The sequence below is a fragment of the Anser brachyrhynchus genome, assembly GCF_964034855.1.
Source record: "Anser brachyrhynchus genome assembly, chromosome: 9".
Taxonomy (NCBI): Eukaryota; Metazoa; Chordata; class Aves; order Anseriformes; family Anatidae; genus Anser; species Anser brachyrhynchus.
Genome location: NC_137703.1, coordinates 2,135,388 through 2,153,586, shown reverse-complemented (window position 1 = coordinate 2,153,586; position 18,199 = coordinate 2,135,388). Strand labels below are relative to the sequence as shown.

The window sequence follows — 18,199 nt, the reverse complement described above, 5'->3', positions numbered from 1 at the left end:
CTATGCCTGAATTACTAGATAACACTTCGACTTTGCTCAACGTATGTTAACAGTGCTAACCCTGAAAAATCTGGTTAGTTGGTTGAAACGAGCAGAGATGCCTGTGAAGCGCTCTAACACAAACGCTGAACCACAGCGTTTATCGGATGCTCCGTCAGTGAGACGAGGCGTTCTCACAACATTTAAACTTTTTTTGAGAAGCATACTCTTTCTTTTAACAGGATGGACACTAAATGTTTTATAACTAAGCCCAGCAGCTTAGGAAGGAAGCTCTGATGTTGACTGAAACGCTCAAAGGGTAGTGCAACACACCGCCACCGCGCTCTGCCCGGCCGCCCGGGGCTGGAGGAAGTCCGCACCCCTGCCAGGGACAGCGGTCACTGCCGCGGGCCACAGAGCAGCAGAAAGCAGCGTAAAGGCTCTCTGTCGCCGGGGCTCGACCACTCGTTTTTTGGAAACACAAGCATTTAGGGTAACAGAAGTGGCAGGAGGAAGAAGCTGGTTCCCGCTGACTCCGTTGCAGGCCTTCCCGTCTGCCCTTCGTAGGCCTGTGGATGTGCGATGTGCACGGTTCACCACACAGGCAGCACTCTTCAGTGGATGTATACCAGTACCACTGCCCGGTAACTTGGGCAGCAGGCTATGACACAGGCGAAGTAACCAGCAAGAACCCATTCTAAAACTGCAGCATAAATCCTCGTGATTTCCAAACCAAGGCCTTCAGTTACCAATCTCCCTTAGTTACTCGTACTCCAAATACAGATCTCCTTTCAGCCCCCCGTCCCCTGCCTTGTCCCCCGTCCCCCACCCCCCACCGAGGCCGAGTATTTTATGCACATCAAGCTGTTCCTCGTCAGGCATTTCCTCTGCCCTCAAGTTATTGAACTTTTCTGGAGAGTTTCCAAGCCAAGGGCAAGGTGGTTTTTTCCTCCTCTCCCCAGACAGCAGCCCAGCGCCGAGCCGAACTTCCTGAGCACACAGCTTTACCCCGCGGCTCCATCATCTTCTGAACTCTGGGATTCGTTCCTTGTTGGTACGCCTGACCCTGCGGCTTGCTTCCCTTCCCCATTTCAGTGAACATTTCATTTCGCCTTTACGCAATTTGCTTCTCACCATCTCCGCTAGGCCCCAAACCCAAGGAGCTGCTTTCCATTTTGGAGCTGCAAGGCTGTTTGTCTGGAACGTCTCTTCCCCTGTGCAACCTCCCACTTGGGATCTATTTATCTAGGTACAGCCTGCTTCGCAGTGAGGGCTCTTTCCTGACAACACCCTGATAAGCAGTGCCCGGCTCTATACACGAGCTTATCCAGCTGTTGTTATCCTAGGAGAAATCCCGCTAGCAATTCCTACTTTCCTGACTGGTGGTTGCTTCCCTTTGCTCCAGTGCCCCAGCACTTACATGAGTTCTTCTTCCAGCTGCAACACTTCTAGCAGGTGCCATAGTGTACAAACGTATTTTATCCACTCCAGGTGTTCTCAAAATTCGGTGATCTTGCCCTGTTGTTTGCAGAGACCAACAAAGACAAGTGTGGTATAATTTCACCTAGCAGTCTATTAAAAAAAAAAAAAAAAAGAAATATTCTATACCTGTATTTGACAAGCATACGTTAAATATTCTTACTGGGTTGAGACTTTTCAAAGTAAAAACAAGAAATGCAAAATCAGTATCATGCCAATAATTCTGAGTCCTGTCCAGCTTTATCTCTGAGAGCATGAGGCTTTGCTCTGTTTCGTCACCCCAGGAAAGTGATACCACAAGAAAAAGCACAAAAAGCACTCAGGACAGTTAGTCAGACGAATAAAAATAAAAGTAAAATGCGTAATTCTTTCCTCATTGGCAAAGAACTGGAAGCCGGCAGTTTATCTACGTGGAGAGGGAAGGAGAAAATTTCACAAACAGATAATCAAAAATAAAATGAGGACATGATATTCTGCCTAAGCATTTGTTAAAGTGAGGGGCTGGGGAAGGGGATGAAATACACAGTTTTCTTTTTTACTTTCCTTCAAAGAGTGAGTGAAAAATTATTCTGCACAGCAAGAGAATCACGTGTAAAATAATTCAGAAAATATATTGTTTCCTTTAAAAGCATCTTGCTCAACACTTGATTTCACATTTTCATTCCTTAGAGATTACCATTCGTTGCATTTTTATATCTCTGAGTTCACCACCTTGTGGTTTCGAAGTACAAACAACTTCATAAATATTACTCAGAGCATTAGGAAAAAAAAAATCGGGCAGATTCATGTTCCTCCACATAAATGACAAGTGAATAAATACAAGTTGTATGGGTGACTAACTGAAATATAACAATCCCATTTCCTGGCACTATGGAAATATCAGCATTGCCGCACGCAGAGGTAATCAATACTCTGTAAATGCAGGGTAAAGTTAATATTGTCCCAAAGCCTCAATGGCTGAAGGCCAAAGTTTCAATAAAGAGACGTTCTAGCTTTGTTAAATTTTTACTTTAAGATATATATATATATATATATATACACACATATACCCACGACGGGTAATATGCATATATCGCAAATACTTCTGCCTGCAGTTCTTACATGCTGTTCATCTACACTGGAGACGTGTCCGTGTGTGTTTATGTGCCTGGAGAGAGCCAATGCCCCAGCCCAGACCCAGAGCGGGGAACCCTCCCGGGCAGGGTGCGGGGCCGGGGCTGCAGCGATGCCCTCCTGCCGCCCCGTAAGTCCTGCTGCGTGGCGCCCGTCAGCACCCTGAGCCCGACCTGCCCGCAGCAAAGCAAGCTCGGTCCTGGGCTCTGGGTGCTTCTGTTTGGAAAGGGGAAAAGGAGCAAAGGGGTTTTTTTTGGAAATGACCATGTGTGAGCACAAGCGTGTGGGGGAAACATAAGTTCTGAGAGGGTTCTTACCAGAAACTGCGCTTTGCTTGTATCATCTTGCACTTACGACTTGTTTTATTTATGTACAGACATCTGTTTAGGCGAACCCTCAATTACGGCATCCTCTTAGCACCTTGCAGAAGGGCAACACAACAAGAATCGAATCGCAGTGACGTGGGAAGGCTGTGACCTTACCTCTCCCTGCGTCGTCAGGAACGGAGTTCCCAGCAATGTCAATGCCTTAATTACCATAACTGGGCATATAAACCATGATTTCACCGGGATGAGGGAGGCAAATGGCACTGCGCTGAGCTGCTTTGGGACATTTCTTTGGACTTCACGCATGCGGATACCTTTCAGATCTATAATGAGTCATTTGCTTTATTTAAACAGAACCAAAATCTCTGAAGGGGAAGCTGATCTTCGGGAAGAGCTCACACCACACAGACACCTGTACTGGAAACTCTTCTTTGTCTCTTTGAATGTTCCCAGCCCAGGAATCAGCCCAAGGCTTGTGCTGGCTTCTCTGACCCCAGGCTGCCGAAAACCCTTCCCGCTCAGGTGCCCTGTGCCCCAGCACCGGCTGCTGCTCCTTTCCTGCCCCGCCTGGGCAATCCACACCCGGCACAGAGGCTGGGTGAAACCCAGCTCGCTGTTAGGGGTTCCCCTGCACATCCACTGCTTCTTTCAGTTCCTCTTTCCCACCTGTTTCTGTGCCTCTAACTGCTTGCATTTCCCACAGATCTGCTCCAGGAGCCTCAGGGTTTGATAGCACTGTCTTGCTAATTCAGCCTACCTGAACATCTCCGAAGCACTGCAAGTTTAAAACAGGTTTACAGGCTCATAAATACTCATGTACACCGCCAGGAAATAAAGTTCTCAAGTTCTTCACAGAAGGGAAACTTCTTGGATAAATTCTGTTGCAGCAACACACGGGAGGTTTTTTTTCAATATTGAGTTCCACTGCAAAAGGCTGGCAGCGATAACAGGACATCCCGCAGCACTGGGTGAGAACTTGCCTTACAAACAGCAGTTATGAACCAAATCCTGCAAACGCAACGCCAAGGGATGCAACCTTTTATTATGATCTCAGTCAAAAGCCCAGGGTCTGCACTGTAACCATCGGATGAAGTCATAATGTAGAAGAAATTGAAGAGGAAAAAAAAAAGAAGTTTTCTTCTTTTCCCTTATCTGGAAAGTAAAGGCTTTTTTTTTTTTTTTTTTTCTTTTCTGGAAACGTGAGCAGTCAGTTCATGTGACATATCTACAATGTGAGCCACAACCACAACGTATTCAAATAAAATACAGTAACACAGTGAAGTGATGTGACACTTTTATTTCAAATATCTACCATCTAACAACAAATGCCAGGCACACTGCTTTGTAAAATTATAGGGAAGTAAAATGGAAAGAGAAAACTGAACTCAGGAAAGGGAACAGATAAAAATCTTGCTTTCGAGAATGATGCCAAGTAACAACATCCCATCCCGGCCCCTCTACAAGACCTGGCAAGTTTGCTTCCCTTGGCGAGCTGTGCGAAATCACACTTCTTCCAGCTTATAGTTACACTCTTAACAATAAGTGCTTTGGGACAGGCTTAGCCTCTGAGAGCTCCAGGCAACTGCCCTGGTAACCAATTTACATACAACCCACCAGTGAACGAACTGACTTAATTTATTTGGGGCATGTGCCCCTTGGAGTCTTACCAGGCACCGGTAAGCACTGTGTTATTTTGGATGGCTTTCCTGCGCTGCATGGGAGTGTTTACATCGCTACGAGAAGAGAAGAAACAATTAGTGGTTTTTTACCTCCTTAAAACCTGATTTTTCTAGGGAATAAGGTGGCCAGTAGATTCTTCAGAGGTGAGAGGGGTCGAACAAATGCTCTCACATCCCAGCCGTGCTCTGGTGCGTGCTATGCAGGGCTGGGACCAGCAAGCCCAAGGCGTGCGTGCTTCCTTCTCCCCTCCTGCAGCCAAGCTGCCAACAGACACAGGGCTAATCTCACAAAGGAGCCAGGATCTTTTTTTTTTTTTTTTTCCTTCTTTTAGAGAAAGAAAGGAACATTTTGCCATGACATTTTTTGTGCCATAAACTTTCATAGAAAGTGGCACTGTCCTCGTTCGCTCCTCAGCCCGGAGCAGCACGTACTGCCCAAGGGTTACGTTTTCTCCAGTAATTTAGTCCTGGATCCAGACAGGCACCTCAGTGGGACTGAGGGTGTAGACCTGAGTGTCTGGGTAAGATTTAGATAAAACAGTGAATAAATATACAGATATTTGTGAACAAATATCTACTGAACAACAACAAGAAAACAGTGAACAAGTAGTCACATTGAGCAAAACTCTAGCTTTGACAGTAAGGTGTTGAAAATCTGCACCATGTAGGAGCCAAAATTTTCCAGAGTTCCCATGCATCAAAGTCACACTGCAAACTACTCAGAGCTCCTCGTCTGTGTACCCATTTTTGCCTGGAATCTGCTTTTGCAGGTTTTCTTTTCCCTTTAAAGGCTGCCCGTTTCTCTGCCTTACGCTACTCTTCGTGGTGAGCACTGATCAAATCGCTCTCGGTGTATTAGCACGCTCGAGCAGCCCCGTCACGGTTATTAAAAATATTACATATGCCAAAATATTTTGACTGAGAACGTGAAAAACATTTACAGCATCCAGAGATCCCTGTCTGCTGTGAGCCTTGTGAAGAACAGGCTCAAAATAAAACTACATTGGTGGTTATTACCACTACCAGCCCGCTAATTAGCTAATTACCAAAGCAACCACCATGATGAGGAAGGTGCGGATCAGCCCAGGCAGAGCGGTGGCATCAAAACGCCCAGGGTGAGCGCTGGTTACTTGCTCCTGAGAGTTACTTTGTGCCACAGAAAAGGAAAGCAGAGCCGGGAATCCCAAACTCCTGACAACGACAACCCCTGCGAGCCTGCAGAAGAGGCTTTGAGCCTACGGCGGAGCAGGAACGCACACTCCAGGTGTAGGCTTCCAGACTTTGCTTTCTCCTGAATGTAAACAACAGCAGAACAAAACACCTCGATGTAAACTTGCTCTGAAGTGTGACTCTTTGTATAGATTTGCCAGAAAGGACCGTCCTGTCTCCATCCCTAACCGTCCCAGCATCATTTCAGCTTCCGCTCTCCTTTCTCCTAGCCCTGGCTCCCCATTTACTGCACTTTCTGCCTCACAAGCAGGGCCAAAGTTTCTTACAAAAACCTGAAAGAGCAGCGCTCCTCTCAGCACGTTTCCGGCCTTTATTCCCCAGAAATATTTCCCACCGGCAGCCTCACGCCCAGCGTCCTTTCGCTACAAAGCCGAAGCGCCGGGCTTCTCAGGCAGATAACGTCACAAGCGTTACGCCCGGGAGATAACTTTTCGATCGCCGGCTCTGGCCGTGGAAGGCATCCAGCAGAGGCATGCAGCCCAGCAACCTGCCCCAAACACCGAGTGCTTCCAGGACGTGGGAGAGCAGCGCTGCGATCGAAACCAGCCTCCCAGAGGTCCTGCGGGACTGGGAAGAACTGACGGCTGACTCACCACTCACAGCACATGTCTTCAAGGAAGCCAACAGTGAAATAAACGGGGCAATGAATGGGCTCAAAATGTCATAATCGGCTCCCCGGGGCCAGGGGCACCCTGAGCCGCAGCCTACGGCAGGTTTCAGCCCCCACCACCCCGCCTGGACGCAGCAAGTGCCGCAGCGAGAGTTGGGGCAGGGGGTCTGTAAGAAAAGAAACAGCATCCAGACGTAAATGACTCGCTGCCGCAGACGATTTGTTGATTCTGTAAGAAAATCTCGGTGCTGTTGCAATGCTTTCCTCACTCGTGTGTGCACTGGCTACTCAGCAAATACGGATTTAGCAACAAGGCATTGTTAAACTCAGATACACTCCTCCTTCAAGATTGACTCTGTACACTCACTATTAATAATCTGCCACCACACTCCTGCAGTTCCTCTTAATTAGCACTCAATATTGCCCCCAAAGTGACAATTTACTGTTGACACTGTAGTCTTAGGCTAAGCCGTAGAGCCTGACAAATGGTGGTCAAATCACTAGTTTAAAAAAAAAAAAACAAAAACATGCCAAGTGCTCAAAATTTTAGTATAACAGCTAGGGAAAGGGCCTAAATGTGGAAATACCATTCCTCAAATCCAAGCTGGTACATCTGAGAAGGGAGGTGGTTTTAAAAGTGCGCACTGTGCACAGCCATACGTAGCGCGTTCCCAAAACCGAGGCTGGGAAAATGTGAAACTGGCGTCTGCCTGGTGCTGCAACCCTCGAGACACAGCTTTAGGGAACATAAAGATACTAAAACAAGGGAAGCAAAGATATTCCTCTTTCCAAATGCAGGCCCGAATACACAAAACTGTGGGAGTTGCATCTTTTTTGTGTCTCCACGTCAACCCGCAGCAGGAAATCATTCCTTGGGGGACACTGAAAGGGTTGCTTTAGTGGTTTGTTGGGAGGTTGTGTGTTTGTCCCTTTGTTTGTTTGTTTTTTTACTTTACACCCAACTTGGAGTCCAGCAAAAGCAAGAGGAAGATTCTTGCAGACTTTAGGCCTTCAGTCGTGCCTTTCTGTGCACCCAAGTTATTAATGTGTATTTAATGCTTTTAATACACAATTACTGCGGGCCCTGACCCTGCGGCTGACAGCACCAAGACGCGCTGGCATCCCTAACAAGCACACAGGTGAAAAGTAAATCACTCAGCTTTAAGATCGGGTGCTAAATCACCAGTCCCAGTTTTATGATGTTTGCCCTGACAAAGCCATGGCTTTTCCTGAGATAAACAATCGCCTTTGTTCTCAGGAGGTCAATCAGCCAGGGACAGGCTGCACGACCTCCCCGGGTCCATTCCCATCCCACTGTCTGTAACTTTTGGTGCTGATCTTCCATCATCTCATATCTTATTACACAGAACTGCAAATTTCTGTTCCTCAGAAATTTTCTGTTCTCTACCTCATTTCAAATCATCTTTAATTTAATTTCAGTGACCTCCCTTCACGATATGTTCTTCTAATTGGGTCCTCTCTGGATCGATAGTCTGCTTTCATAAGTGAAATATTTGTGTCGAAGGCCCCTCCATTTTAGGTGGCCTAATTATTGCAGTTAATTGCTTTAGGCCTAAGAAGCACGTTTTCAAGCCAATGTCAAATTTTCTCTGCTCCTTCTCAAATGCTGCCTTCACTGCAAACACGAGGTTGTTTGTTACATCCAGAAGGCTAAAAACCAAGTCATTAAAAAGAAATACCTAAATCATAACAGCTGCATAATCTCAGCATAAACTAATCTTTTCCAGTAGGTTTTTGTTCTTTTTACAATTGCAAGGTTGCATACGGAAAAATATTTTTATTTGTCTTCAGCAGAAGTTAGTAAGCGTGTCTGGTTTGCAACATCACTTGTGAAAGCAAACGGGAGGCATTTCCTTCTACCTTTGTATGCACTTCGTCCCTCTGAGTCTTTTCTTTTGCTAATTCCTCAGCTGCAATTAAACACGTGCAGATTTGAGAATTCGCTGTGTCGCTGCAATCAGGTCCCCTGAGCAGCGCCAGGGTCACAATGAGGCACTTGCACAACGGAGGCTTTTTTTTAAACAAGGTCACACTTCGTGGATTTAATGTTACAAAACCACATAATTACATCGGGCTTCACCTAGAAGGCTGCATGGGAGCCCTGCACGAGTTACACCAGGCTAAATCTGAAATCTTCTGCACTGACAGAATGGTCAGAATACACAGAGGGGATTGCACGTATGCCCATGGGGGAATACGGCTAAAAAGTACCATCCTCCCCGTTTTTGCTGTCTCTAGTGATGTATTACTAGGCAAAACTAAATTGCTCTCACAAGTGCTTTATAAAATCCTTTGCATTCTCCTCTCTGTCCATTAACGCATTTTGCCTTGCCTGCGTTTTATCTGTGCAAACTTGCAGTTGCGATCTGCACAGGGCTGAGCGCTGACTGCTGAAAGCACCCAGCTGCTATGGGACCACTTTATTTTTCCCCGTCTCTGTCTGCAGTTCGTGCATTATGGCAAAGTTAGAACAGTTAAAAATAACACGTTTAACCTCCCAAAGACAGCCGGCAGAATATGGCGTAGCAGAAAACACAGAAACAGGAGCAATGAAGGAACTGGCATTCAGCTGCCCAGTGTAAATCATGGCTGTGTTACATCGAATTACTTTGGAAAATACTTTAACACGGTCAGTACAAAGGTCCAGTTATTAAAATTAAAATTGATTTGTCATTACATAGAAGCCAAAAGCATACGGACTTCCTAAAACCTAATATCCTGCTTCTCAAAAATGTGGAGGAGAAATTCAGGAAGTATACAATCAGTGATGTTTTTATTCAAAGTGCGCATTATTAGTACTTCACCAAGTGTTCGTTAGAAATTTAGCTGGACTATGTTACTGAGAGAAACCTTCTCTTTAAGATTGGACTGCGTCTCTCATAGACAGCAACTTATGCATGCGTTTAAAAGGTTTATTTATATTGTGATGAGATATCATCGTACCCTTAAAATGTTACCACTCAAATATAAATGTTCCTAATATTGATAACAATTACCTTTTTGAAGGGGCTCACAGCACCAGGATCCAGTCGCGCAGTGACAGTGACACGACATAGGTTTTGCCAGGGGAAGGAAAAGGACTCAATGGAAATTGGAGGTCATCAGCACTTCCCATTATTGTGCTTTAAATACGCTCAGCACTCGCTCTCTTGCCATTGTTCTTCACGTTCACCTTTGGAAGCAGGGTCAGTCAGAACTGTTTAAAACAAAGTCAAAAGAAAATTTCAGTACGTGCTTGAGCCATCCGCATGGAAAACGCTGCAATTGTAGTCGTACCTTACACAGAAGAAAGTAAAAGTTCTCCCTCTCTTTTGTTTACTCGTTCATTTTCTTCAAATTATTTTGGAGATTGTTGGGACCAGACCAAGCACGGAATACCAGTCTTGGTTAAAAATTACTGGGACAGGTGGATGGGATAAGGGATTCAGGAAGGAAATCTTAAACACGGTGTTCACAGCAGTGCCTCAGTTCTGTGTGTTACAGCTCTGTGTCGTGCCCATGTGGCAGGGTGTGCTGCCCATGGCCGTGTCACAGCTCCGCAGCCCAGCCCCGTTCCCACCTAGCAGCAGACCTGCTGCCGATTTCCAGCGGAATCGCATCGGGCTCTTAAATTGGCAGCGGGCCCTTTCGTCCGAGATGTTGATAGAAACACCTCAGCACGTTATAAAAGCACCTAGTAAGTCATATCAGGCAGGGCAAAATCCCCCAATTGCGGATGAACCTTTTCTTAAAAATATTAACAGGAGCATCCTGAAGATAGCTTTACCTTGTAACCCTAATGGCACATCTCGTGCTGACATTGATTCAGTACAGACACCGGCATTAACCCCTGCCCCTCGCCAAAACCGAACGGCAGAGGGCTTTGTTTTATGCATCGCACGCAGCCGCTGATCAGAACTTCCCTCATCCCAGGCTTTCATTGCTAATGCATTAGTGTCAGCAGGAGAACCAGAGCTCTTCCAACAGAAAATGTCAAATTTGCATCTGTGAAATATAAAATATTAATCTGGTTTCTGCCATAAATTGCATTTTCTTAAAGCCGTGGGAGGGTATCAAACCAAAATCCCTGACATTTCACTTTGATTTAGTGAAACAGCAGAATAATTTCCTAGATCACATTATAACCCCTGCTGGAAGGAGCTTAGCTAATGAATTAGTGGCTTTTAGTCGGTGGTAACAAACACGGGGCTAGAAGGACACTTCATCGGGTGACAAATAATGTGTTCAGCAAACTGCAGGAGAAACCTGGTGACTGCTCCGTGCCTTTATGGCTCAGCCCTGGGCATGCAAAAAGCACAACAAGCTGCCCAGTGACTTCGCCTTTATGCGAGATGTCAGAGTGACTGCAGCTCTGTGGTTCGTCCTGGGGCTGGGCACAACCGTCTCCTGAGCTATGTTAACGCGCCGATCATTACCAGATAAACTGATTTAATGTCTCATTCCCCATCAGTAAAGTATCAGTAAAAATCCATAAAATTGTTAGAGCTTGACTTACCAATCTGCTGATGTGTAAACTTAGAGACCAGGCTGTGGAATTCCAAAGCAATCTGATAAAATATGGAACATTTGAATATATCGAAGGCTTATTATTCCGGAACAGAACAACTGTTTAGACTATACTTGACATTAAACACTTATTTTAATTTGCTATGTTTCTCATAGAAGCTCATAATATAAAGGAAAAATACCAAACATTAATACCTATTTGAGCATTTTTCACCGAATGCACAAGAACATTTTTTACGATGGCATGCAGAGAGAGGCGAGGATGCAAATGGTCAGTTCGCTGTCTGCTGTGATGGGATGCGGGTCTGCAGCACTCAGCTCGTGTCACTGGAGATCTGCCAGGTTACACAAGTTCTCTTAAATTCAATGGCACTGAAAGTTGGAGGACTTTCTCCTTGTAGTCTCTCCAACTGGCATTAATGTCTCTGAAAATTACTGGGTAGTGCTCCTCTACTGCTCTTCACACACTGTGTTTTTGTTGAGCCTTTTATTCAGTCTTATTATGGGATCAAAGCCACTGCTGAGATCATAGCTTTCAAATGTGACTTGGATTTTTTTCAGTATAAACAGTGTTTAAGAGACTATAATGCTCATGAGAAGCACCACATTGGCCACTCTGAAGTCTGCGCTCTGCAAGCAATGTTGTTTCTCCATGTTTTCTTTAATCCTCAAACCTAACAGAGAGATTTCCATTTCGACTCCACTATCATCCTGCTGGTTAAACCCAACGGCACGATGTGCAGAAATAAACACAAACAGTTTTATACGTATACGCGAGGAAATGAGTACGCATTTGTCAAAACAGAATGACTAATCGAGTAAAAAGTTCATTTTCGTAGAAGTTCTGGGAACGCACAGTGATGCAGAAAGGAACAAAGAAGGAATTATCCCTAATCAGAACCAAGAAATGAGATTATCGTTAGATGGAGCAATGGGAAGGAAACTGCCATGGACCAGCCGGAGAGTGCTGAGAGAACAAACTGTTCCTTAGCACATAAAGGAGTAATGTATATCTGAATTTCTTAAAGAAAATTATGTTTTTATTCCCTATATATCTAATGCTCAGAGTAAAAATGTAGCTCCAGTTTATTTTTTAAGCTGCACAAGTAGCATCTGTGATAACCACATAGGTGCCTCCCAGTGAAAAAACATCACAGTACTGTGAGATGAGTTTAGAAGGTCCTGATGAGAAACCTGCCTTTATTCAGGGTCTGCATCAGGACTGAATCACCCGGAGTTACAGGGAACACCGTAAGAACAGGAAAACCAGGGACGTGTCAATTGTCACCACGCCATTACACTGATTACAGTGTTTCATTTTGAGTATATCTTAAAAAAAAAAAGTTCAAAATTCCTTATGTGAATATAAGATTCCACATATGAATCAACCGATCTCTGAAATGTCTCCCTGCAACAAACCTGTATCTTTCTTCTTAACGGAGAATTACGGATAAAGTCTACTCATTTTCCTGTCAAAATCACTAACTGACCTGGGGAACCTTTCAATGAGGAATGTTTGTGTGTTTCGTCTTTGCTCTGAGAGACATCAGAAACTTTGGGGAAGAAAAAAGAATGAGAGTAGGCTTTTGGTCTGCCCAGCACCGTCTGTTCAGGATGACTGTAGGGCTGGCCCCGGCTGTGCCTCCACCAGTGTTTTGCTCATTTTGCCTTCCGATCGTACAGGTGCTGGACCTGCCACGTAGGCACCCCCTGCTCCTGGTGAGAGCGGACACCTGGAAATGCTCCCTGCCCAGAGAGCAGCGGTCACAAACCTGAGGAGAAAAGGGAGGACAGAGTGAGCAAGACATGAAAAATGCGTTTCCTCTCAGCTCTTACCTCTGCTGGATCTTTTCGAATACGTCACCTGCAAGAAGACGATTTGTGATGCAGTGTTAAGGAATCCGGTGTAAGAATTCGCTCGTTTGTCCCCACCTTACTTAAAACACTAACTGAGCCGTTGTTCCCTTATTGTGCAAACATTTAATGCCTTGTTTAAACATTGAGCAACTAAACAATTCAAAAATGATTGTTCTGTTGCAATGCTTATTTAACAGTGACATACACTGATTCTTTAATAAAACAGTGTCAGAAACGCCTGCGTTTCGAGGTGATTTTTATTGCTGTCAGCTATGAGGTAAATGTTAACCTCAAACAAAATAAAACCGTGTGCGTGAGGCGAGGGGTCATGACTTAGCATCCACCCAGACCTGCCAGGAGGAATTACATACGAGCAGTGCTTTTAGAAGCTTCGTTTTAGATTCCATCTTTCGGAGATCTGGAGCGCTGTCTCCGTGTCTCTGGAGAGGCAGGAAGGCTGCAAGAGCCGCACAGAGGGCAGAAAGAGCCCCCAAGCATCCCGGCTCTGCCCAGCCTTTCGGCTGAGCTCCTCCGGTGGTGACCACCAGGAGCACAGAGCACTCAGTTACCTTTGTTCTTCTATCAGCAATACTTTCGGCTTTAAATGGCTGCTTTAATTTCCATGTATTTTTGAACAGGCCCGAACATGTGCCCAAGATCCGTTCAGTTTTTAGAACTGTGATTAAGAAGCATTGTTCATTGTTTCTGCTCACGCTTGTCTCTGTAGTGACTATATCTCACGGGGCATGTAAGGGGTGTGCTTGCTGGGGCCAGTCTATAAACCGACATTTCTCCCAAGCGTGTTAATGCCATACATGTTCCATAATCAAAAGAAAATCTAAACAGAATAGCAAAATGTTTTGTACACCCTTTTAATGTTAGAATAATAGTAGCAATAAGCTGCAATCATTTACTCTCCCTTGTTGTAACATACAGCCTTTCACTTTTCTCAGGTTTAAGTCATTTCATATTTATTCCCGTTTTCTAGCACAAGATGATTTCTGATTCCATTGTTTATGTCTTAAATTAAGATATCTGCTGTAAGCTCCTCTCCTTTCTCAAGCCCAGCAACCCCTAGGCAATGTCCCTGCCAGGAAATACCCCGCAAACCTTTCCTGCTGACAGCCCGGGCAGCTTACCCCTCTCCCAGACAGACTCCGCAGATGCTGGCAGTGCAAGGCGTGTGGCATCAGTCTGCACACTTGATCCTTTACAAAGGTTAAGAAATTAACAGTAGCTGTAAAAGTGGTACATCGTAGCTTTGGGACTATTCCCCAGCGTAGATGACTTTAAACGTGGTCCTATTATGAGGTACACCCTCAAGAAAATCCCAAAGAATCGGTGATGTGTATTGCCGTAGCCACCTGAAATAGTTAAAGATGCAGCCCAACGATAAGCAATTTCATGCTGAATTCCCCAGATACATGAGATACCACCATTAAATGAAGAGGAAAATGGATCCAAATTGCACGCACTTTCTGTTACTAGAATTGATGCTAGCACATTTATACTGCAACCACTGTTCGTATTTTGGGAAGAAATGTTGCTAACCTTGGGGAAGACAATACAAATAGTGGCTAAAATCCATTGACACAGTAAAATCCTATAGTGTGCTTGAGAATTTCTGTGTTCTTCCTCTTTCACTAGGTTCACAAAGTTTTTCTGTATTTAAATGTTTGATGGGCTGTCAAAGGTATTGATCTGATACACTAAGGCTACAGCAGATTGCAAGAAATGCCACATGGCTTCAAACAGCTGGGCAGAAGAGAGTACGGTGGGAGATTAAAGGTGATTTACACCACCGGACATAGCCTCTGAACTAGAGGAGCCTCCAAGTCCTGATGGATAATTCACTGGAGAAGTTTGCCAACAGCACAGGAGCAGTTAAAAGAAAACGCTGAAGCTTACTCCTGACTCTGAATTTTAGAGGATATTGGCACACATTTTAAAGGCAATATAAAAATACACAAAACAATGCAAGCAGATAGCATCGATCAATTTGCATATTTTGGCTAGGAGGGGTTATGGATTATTAGACCTTCTTGACTGACACAGATATCAAAATCCCTTACATTTCAAGCGTTATTCCCCTGTACTGACCCAAACAACTTGTATTTAAGTAATGAACAGCTTTCAAGTTCTTACACTTTTCTTCGTATCCCAGCTCCAACAGTTCTGGTCAAAAACAATCCCATAAATTTAATGGGAGAACAAGTCAGAGTCCTTGAAGCCAATAAATATTCACTGTGACATGAATTACCTTCAACTGCTTTCTCTCATCTTGTTTTTTTTTTTTTTAGTTCCCTATGGAACTATTACAGCTACACTGCAAACCTCCTCCTAGTCCAATCAACACACATTATACACAGGTTTTTAGAAAAGTTTTTTACTATATGCTCACTTAAAGTATAGAAGGTGTCACTTTGGCTTTAACATTGCCTCCCTTTTCGGAAAAATACAACACATATCAAGAATTTTAAGCACTAACATCTGCAGGAAAACACAGTCTGAGCTGAGTCACACACACACAAACCGTTGGGAAAAGTCTGCTACCTGGATGTGCAAAAATGGAAACTGTTGCTTGGGACACTTAATATATACGTTCATCTTTTAAAAAAAAATCTTATCTATGATCAGAAAGACCTAAAAATAGTCAGAAGCCTTTAAAACCAAATTTCCCTGAAAAAAAATGAGCCACACTAAAAATGACATACATATTTTTAAGTCTGAGCTTAACCATAGGCAAGGTCAGCCTAGAAATGCATTAAATGATCAACTATTAAAAGATTTATTTATTCGGGGGGGGAGGGGGGGAAGAGACATTACACAGAAAATAAGGTCTTGTGATTAATTATTGAGAGTAAAAATCAAGATGTAGTTATTGATGGTGTAAAAAAAATGCTATGCATAATTCCCTTAAAATTAAGTAAGAGGGCCATAAAGAGCTTGTTTTTAACTACAGCAAGACACTGAAGTTAGAACTAGAAAAGTTGCAAAACAAAATAAACTGAATTTTGTCCAAATTCAGTGTATTATATTACAGTCATCTGTTAGTGATTATGAGCCAGTGAGGTCTGTTGTAAAATGCTTACAAAGGATATAGAAATAGTCTTCAAATATGAAACAAATTAGGAATAACTGGCCTCTAAGCAAGTATTTGATGTATGAAAAAGATGGTAAGAAAACGAAAACCTCTGAACGCTTTTTAGACCAGCTGCCCAAAACAACCCTCGCTTCCATTTCTGAAGGGCCCAAGTCAGACGTGACATAAGCGTGATGTAAACTACTGCACAGCGTTGACGCTGGGAAACCTGCCATAACGTACCGTTCGTTACAGAGGAAAGAGTGAGAGGGGGGTTATTAACATGTAACTTACACCACCACCCTCCTGTCTCAACCTGGACCAAGTGAACCGGGATGAGAGGTATAAAGATATAGAACAACAACTGCCTGCGCCACGTTCCAGCTAACTGGAGTACCTATACCCCTTCGAGTTGGATCGCTAGCTTCTGTTCTCTCTGTTCAGATACTGCACACTGCAGAGCTTCATTTTCACCGTCACCAAAAAGCCTGAAGCAAACGAGCAGAGCAGAGCTTGAGGCCTGCCTCTTACAGGAGGCACTTTCCACCTTTAAGGGCCCCATAACTTCCCTTAAAATAAGGGCTTTAAATACATTTTCAAAATTTTGTGAAAGCAGCAAACGTCTGTGTTTGTATATATTTAGTTAGGAACACGTCCCCAACCCTGACCTAGACCTACTCAGCATTTGAGCTTTTATTTTTCCAAGTCAAAATGTTTTTAAATTTTGAGTCATATTAGATCAACAGCAAATTATAGCAACATAATCTCTACAGCAATTTAGGAAATTGCCATGGAAATTCCTTTTTGTCCCTGCTCTGTGATACAGGTTTTCTGTCCGTATTGACCCCAGATCTCAGTTACTCACAGTCTTTGTTGTGCTCTGGAGGAAGGAAACAACCATATCACTGACAGGGATGCTGACAGAGAAAGCAGGAAAAGGAGGAGAACATATGAGGGAAAAGGAAGCACATAGGAAGTTAAGGATGGGGTCAAAGCCTCAAGGCTCAGCACTGAGACATCAGGGACTTGCAGGCTTTTCCAGCATTAGTGACAAAGGGCCAGATCTACAAAAGGTATTTAAAACTTTTACCTCATATTTAGGACTCTGAACTACCACAAAATCCAAGTCACCAAAACTGTGAACGTGAAGCCTCTGCCGGTGGTTCTAACTTCTTCCCTTGAACGGGAACAGCTGTGGCACATGAGCGTACCAATGCTGTGTGTTGGAGAAGGCAGCACCTAGCAGTCCTAACCTCCTCCCTGCCCACCCTGTTTCGCCTCTTGCACCAAAGCTTTTCTCACCAGATATCCCTGCTTCGCGCCGTGGCTCACTGAGGCCTTTCAGCAGCCTGCAGTCCCTTTGCCCAAGTGACTTCTCCGCTGCTCGTCCTACCTCCGGAGCGCTGCTGTGAGAAGCGAAGTGCGTGAAGCAAGCTGGCAGCATCAGGAAACAACTGGCACTGCTCAGGCTCCCAGTGTCAGCTAAGGAGAATGATGCTTTGTATTTCGTTTTAAAAGTAACATCTGAGTTGTCATCGCAGTGAAGATAAATGAGGAAAGGCTGGAACGTGGTGGTTTCCTCCAGCTAAACAGAAAATATTGGAGACAAACATGGCAAGTGTTCGCGTAAGGAAATAATTTGCCTGCTCCCTCTGCAAATTTCTATAAACATTTCCCCAACCAAAATATATGAAAAATGCCACTTCTCTCTGAAAAGCAGCAGAATCACTCCAGATATGACATTAAGTCAAGCAGTGCGTTGTGAAACCAGGAGAGGTGGCAAGTTAACCAAAAGTTAACCTTTCTATATGGGATACAATTCTGGTGCAGATGAGAAATCTTCTGCAGGTCACCAAGCACACAAAATACCTCTTGCACCTCAGGAAATCCCGGAGTTGTAAGTGGTGAGAAGCTGGGAGTAATCCTGGGAAGCGTCACCTCTTCTTCCTCATTCCTACAGTCTTCTCTGGGTAGTCACTGCCAAAGGACACTGGGCTGGGTGAACTCATGGCCTGAGTCTGCCAGGATGGCGATGTGTGTAACTGCTTCTTGTGTGTCATTCCCAGAATTTTTCAGCTGTGCCTTGGAGAGACGGCTTCAGGGTGTCTCTGAGAGAGCAGGTTTAGCTTTTGGGAAGCGTAGAGTAATAATGGTGGAGACAACAGGTTTTTGTAGCACAACGGTCTGTGTTTGTTCTGCTATCTGTCATTACAAGTGTTTCACGCATGGTACTTGAGAAGGGGGCCGCATCACACCTTGGGGGGGGCATTCCGGCTGGGGGAGCCTGAGGGGAGCCCCGGGGGGCTGCGGGGAGCCC

General features: G+C 44.5%; 1 long non-coding RNA gene across 2 annotated transcripts; it reads right to left on the bottom strand.

Annotated features, from left to right (window-relative positions):
• Positions 1-3,813: 3,813 nt before the first annotated feature.
• On the bottom strand, positions 3,814-18,176 carry LOC308200004. 2 transcript variants are annotated; one of them, XR_013955141.1, is made up of 4 exons: positions 11,139-18,176; positions 10,933-10,984; positions 9,434-9,633; positions 3,814-6,583 (listed from the first exon to the last, which is right to left on the bottom strand). It is a non-coding gene; the product is annotated as an uncharacterized lncRNA (long non-coding RNA). The 2 variants fall into 2 exon arrangements; XR_013955140.1 differs by having other exon boundaries at positions 10,933-18,176.
• Positions 18,177-18,199: the final 23 nt, after the last annotated feature.